Source organism: Saccopteryx bilineata, chromosome 1 (genome assembly GCF_036850765.1).
Source record: "Saccopteryx bilineata isolate mSacBil1 chromosome 1, mSacBil1_pri_phased_curated, whole genome shotgun sequence".
Lineage (NCBI taxonomy): Eukaryota > Metazoa > Chordata > Mammalia > Chiroptera > Emballonuridae > Saccopteryx > Saccopteryx bilineata.
The window spans coordinates 284,178,406-284,191,836 of record NC_089490.1 but is presented as its reverse complement, the minus strand read 5'-3'; positions in this window follow the sequence as shown (position 1 = coordinate 284,191,836).

Genomic DNA, 13,431 nt, shown 5'->3' with positions numbered 1-13,431 from the left:
CTCTGATCTTTATTATTTCCTTCCTTCTACTACATTTGGGCTTTACTTGCTGTTCTTTTTCTAATTCTTTTAGATGCAGGGTTAAGTTGTTTATTTGAGCTTTTTCTAGCTTCTGAAAGTGTGCCTGTAGTGCTATGAACTTCCCTCTCAGCACTGCTTTCGCTGTGTCCCATAAATTTTGAGTTGTTGTATGCTCATTGTCATTCGTTTCTAGGAATTTCTTTATTTCTTCTTTGATCTCATTCTTAATCCATTCATTATTTAACACCCTGCTATTTAGTTTCCATGTGTTTGAGAATTTTTGAGCTTTTCTGCTGTGATTCATTTCTAGTTTCATGCCGTTGTGATCGGAGAAGGTGCTTGATATGATTTCAGTCTTCTTAAATTTGTTGAGAGCACTTTTGTGCCCTAACATATGGTCTATCCTAGAGAATGTACCATGAGCACTTGAAAAGAATGTATATTCTGCTGCTTTAGGGTGAAAGGTTCTGAAGATATCTATTAAATCGAGTTGATCTAGTGTTTCCAATAAGTCTGCTGTTTCTTTGTTAATTTTCTTTCTTGAGGATCTATCTAGTGATGTTAGTGGGGTATTGAAATCCCCTACTATTATAGTATTGCTGTTGATCTCGCCCTTTAAATCCATCAAAGTCTGTTTTATATATTTGGGTGCTCCTATATTAGGTGCATAGATATTTATAATAGTTATATCTTCCTGTTGGATTACTCCCTTTATCATTATGTAGTGGCCTTCTTTATCTCTTACTATATCCTTTGTTTTAAAGTCCAATTTGTCTGATATAAGTATTGCTACCCCAGCTTTTTTTTCATTTCCGTTTGCATGAAACATTTTTTTCCATCCTTTTACCTTCAATCTGTGTGTGTCTTTTGTTCTAAGGTGTGTCTCTTGTAGACAACATATGTATGGGTCCTGTTTTCTTATCCACACAGCTACCCTATGTCTTTTGATTGGATCATTTAATCCATTTACATTTAAGGTTATTATTGATATGTAGTTGTTTGTTGCCATTTTCTTCTTTAAAGGTGTATTCCTTTTTCTTTTTTTTTTTTCTGTATTCTTTTCCCACTTTATCTGTTTACACCAGGCCCCTTAATATTTCCTGCAGCATTGGTTTGGTTGTAATGAATTCCTTGAGTTGTTTTTTGTCTGGGAAGCTTTTTATTTCTCCTTCAATTTTAAAGGATAGCCTTGCTGGATAAAGTAGTCTTGGTTGTAGGTTCTTGTTCTGCATTACTTTGAATATTTCTTGCCATTCCCTTCTGGCCTCAAGTGTTTCTGTTGAGAAGTCAGATGTCATCCTTATGGGGGCTCCTTTGTAGGTGATAACTTTTTTTTCTCTTGCAGCTTTTAATATTTTCTCTTTATCGCTTAGCTTTGGTATTTTAATTATGATGTGTCTTGGTGTAGGTTTCTTTGGGTTTCTCTTTAATGGAGTCCTCTGTGCTTCTTGGATTTGTGAGAGTTTCTCTTGCATTAATTTAGGGAAGTTTTCAGCTATGATATGATTGAACAAAGTCTCTATCCCTTGTTCTTTTTCTTCTTCTTCAGGAACCCCTATGATGCGGATGTTATTTCTCTTCATGTTGTCACAGAGCTCTCTAAGAGTTTCCTCTGACTTTTTGAGTCTTTTTTCTCTTTTCTTCTCTGCTTTCATGCCTTCATTCCAGTTGTCTTCTAACTCGCTGATTCGATCCTCTGCTCTATCTATCCTGTTTTTAATTCCTTCCATTGTGGTCTTTATTTCTGATATTGTATTTGTCGTCTCCAACTGATTCTTTTTTATACTTGCTATTTCTTTATTTAGGTTTTCAAACTCCCCCTCCATTGTTGTTCTAAGATCCCTAAGCATCCTTACAATCATTATTTTGAACTCCGCATCTGGAAGTTTGATTATTTCCATATTACTCAGTTCATCTCTCGAAAGTGTCTCTTGTGGTTTCATTTGGATTGCACTCCTTTGTTTTCTCATCTTCTTCTTCTTCTTTTTTTTTTTTATTTGTAGAGTTGATTGAGTCTAGGCTTGGTGTTGTCTGCCTCCAGTTTTCAGTTGTGTTATTTTTAGGTCTTCGTGGGTTGGTATCAGCTATTATTTGTAATCCACTTTCGGATTTGGGCAGCTTTGAAGTCTTGATTTGTTTGTTTTCTTTTTTTTCTTTTTTTTTTTTAAATTTATTTATTTTTTACAGAGACAGAGAGTGAGTCAGAGAGAGGGATATACAGACAGGAACAGAGAGAGATGAGAAGCATCAATCATCAGTCTTTCATTGTGACACCTTAGTTGTTCATTGATTGCTTTCTCACATGTGCCTTGACCACGGGCCCTCAGCAGACCAAGTAACCCCTTACTAGAGCCAGCGATCTTGGGTTCAAGCTGGTGAGCTTCCTGCTGAAACCAGATAAGCCCGCGCTCAAGCTGGCGACCTCGGAGTCTCGAACCTGGGTCCTCTGCATCCCAGCCCAATGCTCTATCCACTGCGCCACTGACTGGTCAGGCTTGTTTGTTTTCTTAACAGGTGATAGTCTTGTTAACTGATCTCAGCAGGGGGCTTCCTTGAAACTGTATCCAGGAATGCTGTGGGTGTAACCTGAGACGCTGAAGGTCTCTTCCTCCAACTAATCTCACTGGGGGCAGGGTTTTTTCTCTCAGCTTCAGTAGGGGGAGGTGTATCTCAGAGCTCCATGGAGACCTGAGTTACTGCCCCTCCTCCCCACTTCTTGTTTTCAGCTGTGTCTTGTTGTGCTGATTGGAGCTGGATAGATGTCTGGAGATCTCTGATCCGGAAGCACTTCAGCTCTGTTTTGTGAAAGGTTCAGTCCCTCCTCCAGCTATGGCTGCCTCCAGCACGAATGAGTCAGCTTTTTTATTTTGTTTCTTGCATACCTTAGCCCCTCACAGTCTGTCCCTCTCCCTGTCTTTTCCACTTGGGAGATAAGCTTGTCTTTTCAACCCACCTTGCTCCCTGGTCGCCAGGTAAGTGGCTGTGAGCAGTAGTTTCTGCTCTTTTTCCTCTGTGAAATCCTCTCTGGGCTCTCAGCCTCACCCCCCTCCTTCCCTTCCTGTAAGCAGAGGAGATTCAGGCACTCCTTACCAGGATTATTGTGGCTTCCTCTTTGCTCCTTGGTTTTTGAGAGCTGTTCTTGCAGTTCAGTGTTGGTTTTTCATGCTGATTTTTTCTAAATTGATTTGTATTCCAGTTTGGTGTTGAGAGCTGGGTGTCTGTGCATCCGCCTACTCTGCTGCCATCTTCTCTTCATTCGATATCCTATATTTTTAACCTTTTCTCTGCACAACCATTGACCTCCTTGATCCAATTGGATTATTTCAGTATGGACTATGATTCCCTGAAAATTATTTATATAGTGCTGTTTTTCTTATACATACTATGTACCTCATGACCCGGAGATGGAGTAGAAAGCATTTTGCTCCTCATCACTACTTATAGATAATGTCTCTTCTCCTTTCCTTCACAGATCCCCAAACATCTCATGAGAATCCATCAGTAGATACTCCTCCTGGCAGTAGTCATCTGTCAATAACCTGGTTACATCCTCATTCATTGAGATTTTTATTCCCTGGTTCATGGTCTTTTTCTCCAACACTATTCCTGATGATCTTGACATTCATTTACATTATCCACCCAATACTTGGCACCTTACTACCTTTACCCTACTTCCAGAGAGATCTTTTCCCCAACCCCACTAGAACCACTCCTCTAGGACAATATAGTCCAATGGAAATAAAATGTGAGACACAAATGCAAGCCATATATAGTTTTATTTTCTTCTCTCTCTCTCTCTCTCTTTTTCTTTTTAAATGAGAGGAGGGGAGATAGACAGACTCTTACATGAATTCCATCTAGCAACCCCTGTCTGGAGCTGATACTCAGACCAACTGATTTATTCTCAGTGCCTAAGACCACACTTGGACCAACTGAGCTAGGGGATAATGCTTGAACCAATCGGGTCACTGGCTGCGAGGGGAAAAGAGAGAGAGAAGGGGGAGAGGGAAGGGAAGAAAAGCTGATGGTAGCTTCTCATGTGTGCCCTGACCAGAGATAGAACCTGGGACTTCTGTACACCAATGCTCTATTCACTGAGAAAACCAGCCAGCACCCATTTGTGCAATCTTATATGTTGCAGTAGTCACATTAAAATAGTAAAATGACACAGGTGAAATTAATTTTAGTGAGATTTTACTTGATCTCAAAATCCAAAATATTATCTTTCAACATATGATGAATATAAAAATATTAATACATTTTACATTTTTTATGCCAAGTCTTTGAAACAATGTACATTTTACACTTGCAGCATATCTCATTTTGAATTAGCCTTATTTCAGGCTCCAGTAACCTGATACAGCTAGTGGCTACCATATTACATACCTCAGCTCTAGAGAATGGTCATACTCTAGGTCTGGCCATAATTAGTAACAGAACAACCATCATTGTCCCGATTTCCAGAGTCTCATACCCAGACACTACCTCCTAACTTCCTAACTCATTGACCCAAGAATTCTCAGTTTAAGAACTCTTCCACTCTATGAAGACCTCTAATCAATTAATCTACCTCTTTTACTGTCTTCTATCCTAATGTCAATACTTCCCTCTTTATGTAGCTTCTATTTTCTATCCACTATCGTGACTCCCTTACAAACACCCTCATTCCCTTGCGCTGACTTGGTAATTGACAATAAAAGCCTAGCTTTGGTTAAGCTCAGCTCTTGACACCTATTGCACACAGCTGACTGCTGCTAGGGGAAACACATGACCACAGACTCTCAAGTGGAACCTCAGAGCTGCCTTAGAATAGACCACCTTTCCTTAATCAATGAATTCTCTTTCTCCTTTCTTCTCTAACCGATTATCTCACCCCTCATTTCACTTAGAAAATAGAAGCTATCAGCAGAGAGCAACCTCATTTTGCTCCAGCAAATCTATCAACTGAATAGCATCTAAACCCTTCTATTCTGCCGACTGTCCTGTTGACATAATGGAAGTTGTCTGCTCTTAGGCCAATCTCTCTTCCTGTGCTTGGATCCTATCCTGTTTCGCTGACTCAGGGACTTTATTCCCACAACTATTGCCTCTGTTTCCCACACGGTCAATTGGTATCTCTTCACTGGATGCATCTCATCCATATACAGAAAAGCTACAATATATTGCAAGTTAAAAATATCCTCCTTGATCTTGAATCTCCAGGAACCACCCTACTTCTCTGCACACCTTTTAAGACAAATGCCTTTAAGGGGTTGTTTATATTTCCTGTCTCTGGTTCTGTGCCTCTAATTTTATTTTTAATCCCCACTATATAGGCTTTGTCCCTGTTATCTTACTCCACTCACCCAAAATTCTTCTGTTAAAGTCACTAAGCACTTCCATCTTGCCAAATCCAACGTAAACTTCTTGATACTCATTTTATTTGAACTTAAAAACACATTTAACAAAGCCAATCTATCTTGAAGTATTTTATTTGCCTTATACAATGACTTAACTTTCTTCTGTTTTTAAAATTTTTATTAATTTTTAATTTATTGTGTTTACATGGATTCAAGTGTCCCACTGAATATAACTCCCTCATCCCCCACCCTGTGTCCCTTTTTATACCCCCTCTGCCCCCCCTCCCCCCTAACTGCCTCTCAACTTCCCTCTAGGATTTGCTGTCCAGTTATCTATATTTCTGTGTTATGGATATATAGTTTCACTAATCCCTTTACCTTCTCTGATCCCATCCTTTCATCCCTTTCCCTCTGACTGCTGTCCCTCTGGTCCCTGTGACCCCATTTCTGCCTCTATTCTGTTCCTCGGTTCACTTTGTTCATTAGATTCCACATATATGTGAGTTCATGTGATATTTTTCTTTCTCTGCCTGGCTTATTTCACTTAGCATAATAATCTCCAGGTACAGCCATTCTGTCATGAAAGGTAAGAATTCCTTCTTTTTCACAGATATGTAATATTCCATTGTGCATATGTACCACTGCTTTTTAATTCACTCGTCCACTGATGGACACTTGGGCTATTTCCAGATCTTCACTACTGTAAATAATGCTGCCATAAACATGGGGGTACCTATCTTCTTTTTGAATCAGTGATTTGATATTCTTAGGATATATTCCTAAAAGTGGAATAGCTGGGTCAAAAGGTAGTTCAATTTTTAATTTTTTGAGGAAACTCCATACAGTTCTCCACAATGGCTGCAACCAGTCTGCATTCCCACCAGCAATGCAGGAGGGTTCCCTTTTCTCCACACCCTCGCCAGTACTTATTGTGTGTTGTTTTGTTAATGAGCACCATTCTGACAGGTGTGAGGTGGAATCTCATTGTGGTTTTAATTTGCATTTCTCTGATGATTAGTGACGTTGAACATTTTTTCATTTACTTGACCTATTTGTATTGGCCATTTGTATGTATTCTTTGAAGAACTGTCTATTCAGTTCTTTTGCCAATATTTTAATTGGATCATTTACCTTCCTGGTGTTGAATTTTAGAAGTTCTTTGTAAATTTTGGTTATTAACCTCTTATCAGACATATTGGCAAATATGTTCTTCCATTGTGGGGTTGTTCTTTTATTTTGTTTATGGTGTCTTTAGCTGTGCAAAAGCTTTTCAGTTTGATATAGTCTCATTTGTTCATCCTGTCCTTTATTTCACTTGCTTGTGGAGAAAAATCAGCAAAAATATTTCTACGAGAGATAATGGAGAGTTTACTGTTTATGTTTTCTTCCAGGATGTTTATGGTGTCATGACTTACATTTAAGTCTTTTATCCATTTTAAGTTTATTTTTGTGAATGGTATAAGTTGATGGTCTAGTTTCATTTTTTTGCACGTACCTGTCCAATTTTTTCAACACCATTTATTAAAGAGACTATCTTTACTCCATTGTATGCTCTTACCTGCTTTGTCAAATATCAATTGACCATAAGATGTGGGTTTATTTCTGGGTTCTCTGTTCTGTTGCACTGATCTGTATGCCTGTTCTTATGCCAGTACCAAGCTATTCTGAGTACAATGGCCTTGTAGTATAACTTGAAATCAGGAAGTATGATACCACCCACTTTATTCTTCTTTTTTAATATTGCTGAGGCTATTTATGTTCTTTTTTGGTTCCATATACATTTTTGGAATATGTGTTCTATATCTTTGAAATATGTCTTTGGTATTTTAATAGGAATTGCATTGAATTTATAGATTGCTTTGGATAATATAGACATTTTAATGATGTTTATTCTTCCTATCCATAAACATGGTATATGCTTCCACTTTTTTGGATCTTTCTTGATTTTCTTTATAAATGTGTTATAATTTTCCGAGTACAAGTCTTTAACCTCTTTATTTTTTATTTATTTATTTATTTTCTGAGGCCGGAAACGGGGAGAGACAGTCAGATAGACTCCCGCATGCGCCCGACCGGGATCCACCCGGCACGCCCACCAGGGGGCGACGCTCTGCCCACCAGGGGGCGATGCTCTGCCCCTCCGGGGCATTGCTCTGTTGCGACCAGAGCCACTCTAGCGCCTGGGGCAGAGGCCAAGGAGCCATCCCCAGCGCCCGGGCCATCTTTGCTCCAGTGGAGCCTCGGCTGCTGGAAGGGAAGAGAGAGACAGAGAGGAAGGAGAGGGGGAGGGGTGGAGAAGCAGATGGGCACCTCTTTAGTTAAATTTACTCCTAGGTACTTTTTTTTGTTGTTGAAATAGTGAAGGAGATTTTTTTCTTAATTTCTATTTCAGAGAGTTCATTGTTGTATAAAAATGCAACTGATTTCTGAATATTAATTTTATATCCTGCCACCTTGCCAAATTCATTTATCAGGTCTAGTAGTATATATTTTGACTGAGACTTTAGGGTTTTCTATGAACAGTATCATGTCATCAGCAAATAATGATAGTTTTACTTCTTTCCCAGTTTGGATGCCTTTTTATTCTTCTTCTTGTCTGATTGCTGTGGCTAGGACTTCCAGAGCTATGTTGAATAAGAGTGGTGAAAGGGGGCACCCCTGCCTTGTTCCTGATCTTAACGGGATTGCTTTTTTTTTTTTTTTTGTATTTTTTTGAAGCTGGAAACGGGGAGAGACAGTTAGACAAAGTCCCGCATGCGCCCGCCCAGGATCCACCTGGCACGCCCACCAGGGGGCGACGCTCTGCCCACCAGGGGGCGATGCTCTGCCCCTCCGGGGCATCACTCTGTTGCAACCAGAGCCACTCTAGTGCCTGGGGCAGAGGCCAAGGAGCTATCCCCAGTGCCCGGGCCATCTTTGCTCCAATGGAGCCTCGCTGTGGGAGGGGAAGAGAGAGACAGAGAGGAAGGAGAGGGGGAGGGGTGGAGAAGCAGATGGGCGCTTCTCCTGTGTGCCCTGGCCGGGAATTGAACCCAGGACTTCTGCACGCCAGGCCGACGCTCTACCACTGAGCCAACCGGCCAGGGCCAAGGGGATTGCTTTTAATTTTTACCCATTAAGTATGATGTTGGCCATAGGTTTGTCATAAATGGCCTTTATCATATTGAGGTATGTTCCCTGTAGTCCCACTTTGCTGAGAGTTTTTATCATAAATGGGTGCTGGATTTTATCAAATGCTTTTTCTGCATCTATTAATATTATCATGTGAATTTTATCCTTCCTTTTGTTTATGTGATGAATCACATTTATTGACTTGTGAATATTGTACCAGCCTCGCCTCCCCAGAATAAATCCCACTTGATCCTGGTGTATGATTTTTTCATATATTGCTGGATCCGGTTTGCTAATATTTTGTTTAGAATTTTAGCATCTAAGTTCATCAGGGATATTGGCCTATAGTTTTCTTTCTTTGAAGTGTCTTTACCTAGTTTTGGAATGAGGATTATGCTTGCCTCATAAAAGGAGCTTGGATATTTTCTTTCCTTTTGAATTTTTTGAAATAGCTTGAGGACAGAAGTTAGTTATTCTTTGAATATTTGGTAGAATTCGCCTATGAAGCCATCTGGTCCAGGACTTTTGTTTTCTGAGAGTTTTTTGATAACTGTTTCAATTTCATTTGTTGTAATCGGTCTGTTTAGGTATTCTGATTCTTCCAGATTGAGTTTTGAAAGATTATATGTTTCTAGGAATTTATCCATTTCACCTAGGTTGTCCAACTTTTTTGCATACAGATCTTCATAGTATTTTTTTTACAATTCTTTGTATTTCTGTAGTGTCAGTTATTCTCCACTTTCATTTCAAATTTTTTTTATTTGAGTCCTCTCTCTTTTTTTCTTGATGAGTCTGGTTAAAGGTTCATCTATCTTGTTTATCTTTTCAAAAAGCCAGTTCATGGTATGATTGATCTTCTGTACTGGTTTTTTTTTTAGCCTCTATGTCATTTATTTCCACTCTGATCTTTATTATTTTCTTTCTTCTATGTCCTTTGGGCTTTATTTGTTGTTCTTTTTCTGGTTCTTTTAGATGCAGGATTAAGTTGTTTATTTGAGCTTTTTCTTGCTTCTTAAGGCATGACTGTAATGCTATGAACTTCCCTCTCAGGACTGCTTTTGCTGTGTTCCATAAATTTTGAGTTGTATGTTCATTTTTATTTGTTTCAAGGAAATTTTTGATTTCTTCCTTGATCTCGTTGTTAACCCATTCATTATTTAATAACTCGCTACTTAGCCTCCAAGTGTTTGAATGTTTTTCTATTGTAGTTGATTTTTAGTTTCATGCCATTGTGATCAGAGAAGATGCTTGATATGATTTCAATCTTCTTAAATTTATTGAGACTCGTTTTGTTTTCTAACATGGTCTATCCTAGAGAATGTACCATGAGCACTTGAAAAGAATGTATATTCTGTTGCTTTGGGGTGAAAGATTCTGAAGATATCTATTAAATCCAGTTGATCTAGTGTGTCATTTAAGGCTGCTGTTTCTTTGTTAATTTTTTTATTTTATTTTATTTTATTTTATTTTTATAATTTTATTTTTTTAATGGGGTGACATCAATAAATCAGGATACATATATTCAAAGATAACAAGTCCAGGTTATCTTGTCGTTCAATTATGTTGCATACCCACCACCCAAAGTCAGATTGTCCTCTGTCACCTTCTATCTTGTTTTCTTTGTGCCCCTCCCACCCCCTATCCCTCTCCCATTCCCCCCTCCCCCCCGTAACCACCACACTCTTAGCAATGTCTCTTAGTTTCACTATTATGTCCCACCTACGTATGGAATAATACAGTTCCTGTTTTTTTCTGATTTACTTATTTCGCTTCGTATCATGTTATCAAGATCCCACCATTTTGCTGTAAATGTTCCGATGTCATCATTTCTTATGGCTGAGTAGTATTCCATAGTGTATATGTGCCACATCTTCTTTATCCAGTCATCTATTGATGGGCTTTTTGGTTGTTTCCATGTCCTGGCCACTGTGAACAATGCTGCAATAAACATGGGGCTGCATGTGTCTTTACGTATCAATGTTTCTGAGTTTTGGGGATATATACCCAGTAGAGGGATTGCTGGGTCATAAGGTAGTTCTATTTTCAGTTTTTTGAGGAACCACCATACTTTCTTCCATAATGGTTGTACTACTTTACATTCCCACCAACAGTGTATGAGGGTTCCTTTTTCTCCACAGCCTCTCCAACATTTGCTATTACCTGACTTGCTAATAACAGCTAATCGAACAGGTGTGAGGTGGTATCTCATTGCCGTTTTGATTTGCATTTCTCTAATAGCTAAAGAAGATGAGCATCTTTTCATATATCTGTTGGCCATTTGTATTTCTTCCTGGGAGAAGTGTCTATTCATATCCTCTTCCCATTTTTTTATTGGATTGTTTGTTTGTTTGTTGTTGAGTTTTATGAGTTCTTTGTATATTTTGGATATTAGGCCCTTATCTGAGCTGTTGTTTGAAAATATCATTTCCCATTTAGTTGGCTTTCTGTTTATTTTGTTATCAGTTTCCCTTGCTGAGCAAAAACTTCTTAGTCTGATGTAGTCCCATTCATTAATTTTTGCCTTCACTTCTCTTGCCATTGGAGTCAAATTCATAAAATGCTCTTTAAAACCCAGGTCCATGAGTTGAGTACCTATGTCTTCTTCTATGTACTTAATTGTTTCAGGTCTTATGTTTAGATCTTTGATCCATTTTGAGTTAATTTTTGTACAGGGGGAGAGACTGTAGTCCAGTTTCATTCTTTTGCATGTGGCTTTCTAGTTTTCCCAGCACCATTTATTGAAGAGGCTTTCTTTTCTCCATTGTGTGTTGTTGGCCCCTTTATCAAAAATTATTTGACTATATATATGTGGTTTTATTTCTGGACTTTCTATTCTGTTCCATTGGTCTGAGTGTCTATTTTTCTGCCAATACCATGCTGTTTTGATTGTCGTGGCCCTATAATATAGTTTGAAGTCAGGTATTGTTATGCCCCCAGCTTCATTCTTTTTCTTTAGGATTGCTTTGGCTATTCGGGGTTTTTTATAGTTCCATATAAATCTGATGATTTTTTGCTCTATTTCTTTAAAAAACGTCATTGGAAGTTTGATGGGAATTGCATTAAATTTGTATATTGCTTTGGGTAATATAGCCATCTTGATTATATTTATTCTTCCTAGCCAAGAACAAGGTATATTCTTCCATCTCATTATATCTTTTTCGATTTCCCTTAACAATGGTTTATAGTTTTCATTATATAAGTCCTTTACATTCTTTGTTATGTTTATTCCTAAGTATTTTATTTTTTTTGTTGCAATCGTGAAGGGGATTATTCTTTTGAGTTCCTTCTCAGTTGTTTCATTGTTGGCATATAGAAAGGCTATTGACTTCTGTATGTTAATTTTGTATCCTGCGACCTTACTGTATTGGCTTATTGTTTCTAGTAGTCTTTTTGTGGATTCTTTGGGGTTTTCGATGTATAGGATCATATCATCTGCAAAAAGTGATACCTTTACTTCTTCTTTTCCGATATGGATGCCTTTTATTTCTTTGTCTTGTCTGATTGCTCTGGCTAGAACCTCTAGTACCACATTAAATAAGAGTGGAGAGAGTGGACAACCCTGTCTTGTTCCTGATTTAAGGGGGAAAGCCTTCAGTTTAGTGCCATTTAATATGATGTTAGCTGATGGTTTATCATATATGGCCTTTATCATGTTGAGATATTTTCCTTCTATACCCATTTTGTTGAGAGTCTTAAACATAAAATTGTGTTGTATTTTATCGAAAGCCTTTTCTGCGTCTATTGATAAGATCATGTGGTTTTTGTTCTTTGTTTTGTTGATATGGTGTATTACATTAACCGTTTTACGTATGTTGAACCATCCTTGAGATTCTGGGATGAATCCCACTTGATCATGATGTATTATTTTTTTAATATGTTGTTGTATTCGATTTGCTAGTATTTTGTTTAGTATTTTAGCATCTGTATTCATTAGAGATATTGGTCTGTAGTTTTCTTTTTTTGTGCCATCCTTGCCTGGTTTTGGTATGAGGGTTATGTTGGCCTCATAAAATGTGTTTGGAAGTATTGCTTCTTCTTCAATTTTTTGGAAGACTTTGAGTAGAATAGGAACCAAGTCTTCTTTGAATGTTTGATAAAATTCGCTGGTATAGCCGTCAGGGCCTGGACTTTTATTTTTGGGGAGGTTTTTAATGGTTTTTTCTATTTCTTCTCTACTGATAGGTCTGTTTAGGCTTTCTGCTTCTTCTTGACTCAGTCTAGGAAGGTTGTATTGTTCTAGAAATTTATCCATTTCTTCTAGGTTGTTGAATTTAGTGGCATAAAGTTTTTCATAGTATTCTACAATAATTCTTTGTATATCTACAGTGTCCGTGGTGATTTCTCCTCTTTCATTTTGGATTTTGTTTATATGAGTTCTTTCTCTTTTTTCCTTGGTAAGTCTTGCCAAGGGTTTGTCAATTTTGTTGATCTTTTCAAAGAACCAGCTCCTTGTTCTATTAATTTTTTCTATAGTTTTTCTGTTCTCTAATTCATTTATTTCTGCTCTGATTTTTATTATCTCCTTTCTTCGGCTGGTTTTGGGTTGTCTTTGTTCTTCTTTTTCTAGTTCCTTAAGGTGGGAAGTTAAGTGGTTCACTTGGGCTCTCTCTTGTTTGTTCATATATGCCTGAAGCGATATGAACTTCCCTCTTATCACTGCTTTTGCTGCATCCCATAGATTCTGATATGTCGTATTGTCATTTTCATTAGTCTGTATATATCTTTTGATCTCTGCACTTATTTCTTCTTTGACCCATTCATTTTTTAAAAGTATGTTGTTTAGTTTCCACATTTTTGTGGGATTTTTTTCCTCTTTTTTGCAGTTGAATTCTAGTTTCAAGGCTTTATGATCAGAAAATATGCTTGGTACAACTTCAATTTTTCTGAATTTGCTGATATTGTTTTTGTGGCCCAACATATGGTCAATTCTTGAGAATGATCCATGTACACTGGAGAAAAA